This window comes from Pteropus vampyrus, unplaced genomic scaffold (genome assembly GCF_000151845.1).
Source record: "Pteropus vampyrus isolate Shadow unplaced genomic scaffold, Pvam_2.0 Scaffold130, whole genome shotgun sequence".
In the NCBI taxonomy this organism is placed as follows: domain Eukaryota; kingdom Metazoa; phylum Chordata; class Mammalia; order Chiroptera; family Pteropodidae; genus Pteropus; species Pteropus vampyrus.
Genome location: NW_011888911.1, coordinates 3,836,707 through 3,838,950, shown reverse-complemented (window position 1 = coordinate 3,838,950; position 2,244 = coordinate 3,836,707).

Sequence of the window (2,244 nt, the reverse complement as noted above, 5' to 3'; positions counted from 1 at the left end):
TACATCACCTCATTCTGTCTTGTGTAGATTCCACACTACCCATTTTACAGATCAGAAAATTGAGGTCAAGGGAGATTAGGTAGACCCACATCCTGACAACCCCTCCCAGGACCACCTTTGCCCATAGCCACTGCTTCCTCTGGAAGCCCCCCACCGCCTCTAACCTCGGGGTTGCAGGGGATGTCTTGGCCTTCTGTCATCAGCCCTGCAAAGTTTTGCCCAACTTTGGTGCACATTAAGACATAATTAATCTGATTCCTTATCTCTTATCCATCAAAGCCACACACAGCAGCAATGCTGGGACACTGCAGGGAAGGGACCGAAAGCCTGACCCCTGGCAGCATCCCCAAGAATCCTGCCCAGACTGCCCATCTCTATATGCCTCCAACCTCCATGCTAAGCGGGGGCCTCCGCTCACAGGATGGCATCCTGAATTCTGCTGTGCTGGGCGCATCCCAGGCTAGTGCACCTCCCATCTCTGAGGGGCTGCTGGCAAATAGGGGAGTGTGCATTGCATAGTGGTGGCCCTCCCCACACCACTCTCTGGTCCTGGAGCCCCCATGTTTGGTCTCTAAGGTGAGGAGAAGAGAGTAGACTCAGGCCGAGTGGACATGCAGTGCTGATTCTTGGCTTTCAAGGCCGGATCTGCCCTTTTTCCTTGCTCCCAGAGAGAGGGATGAGTGTCTAGGGCTCCCTAGTGGTCACCAGTAGATGGGCTCAGAGTCCTCTCCCAGTGGGTACAGCAAGATTGGTAGCCTCTGTCTGAGCACCAGCCTGCACCGGCGATGAATAGGATGCTTCCGGTCCCTGAGAGCCCAAAGTCTGGTGCAGAGACAGAGTTCAGGAAGATGGGGTCCCCAGGATGTGCCTGAGGCATCAGCACTTGATTCATTCCCCTTCCCTACCCCTGCAAGGAATGCAGATCCTTGTAGAGCCACCCACCTGACAGTGACAGCTAAATTGGGAGCCGCTGTTCACACCAGGAGCCCAGCAGACAGTCAAAACCAGGTCTGGGGGGCGGCGGGGTTGGGGGGGGGAAGGAGGGCGAGGAGGCACCTGGTAAGGGATCTGCAAGCACCCAGTAGGGCAAGGAAGGCAGGCCTAGGCACAGCTGGAGTGGACAAGAGTGGAGGCCAGACCCATCCTGGGGTCACAGTGAGGGGGATCCTGCTGGGCCAACTCAGACTTAGTGCCCAGGCCTGCTTTTCCCTGAGCCCCTTTCTGAGCTACCATGACCCACAGGGCATGTAGATTTGCTCCATTTCCCAGATGGAGAGGCCAAGGGCTCATCCTTGATTGCCTGCTGAGGGCAGAGAAGGACTGTGGAGGCCAGAGATCCGACCCAAAAAGCACTGTGGAAGAGGCCCTTGCCTTCTTTCCCTCAATGCTTTTATCTGCTCTCTTGCTCAGTTATTTAGTCACTCAACAAACTCTCTGGGAGGCTGATTCCAGATACCATCATACTTCTGCGGACTTCCATGTTTTTCATCCCCACAGGGCGCAAGCTGGGAAACTGAACCCAGGGAATAAGGTCTTGTCTTAGGCCACTCAGCTAGTGAGCCCAAAACAAAGTGGGTATCTATGCCACATGGTCACCTGGAAGCCCACAGAGACAGATGGCCAGGCAACTGGGACAGAGCCCACCGGGCACTCGCCTGCTGTTCCACATTCTACTGGGTTGGCCCAGCTCAAGCCCTCATGATTCTGCCCCCAGCAAGTGTCTCTGCATCCCAAGAGCCATGAAACAGAGACCCAGGCAGAGTGGGGTCTGGCAGAGCCTTCATCACATGCTGAGCTTATTCTGGACTGAGCCTTGCCCTGAACCCTGCCAAGGGTCTCAGGCAAGGAGCAGGGAAGGGGCCAAATCTGACCTTGACGTGAGACAGAAGGCTCTGTGCCCAGTCCTGGAGATTGGGGCCCTGGGCTGGGACTTACTGGGTGCAGAACCTCTTTTGTTCAATGGGCCTTGTTGCTGCCCTCTTGCATGGAGGTTGAAGGGCCTGTTTGCAGTGCCTACCATGAGGAGGGGGCTCTGAAGAAGCTACAGCAGCAGGCAGGCCTCTAAGGCTGGGGTATTTTTAGCCAGGATTTCTGCTGACAGTTCAGGATGACTGAGGTTTTCTGTCAGCCTCAGAGGTACTTCTCTCAGCCTGTAAGGACACTCAGGGTCTGCCCATGCCACCCCAGCTCTGCTTGGTGCCCCCACCCCACCAGCCCAGGCAGCTTCAGCATTTCAACCAGGTG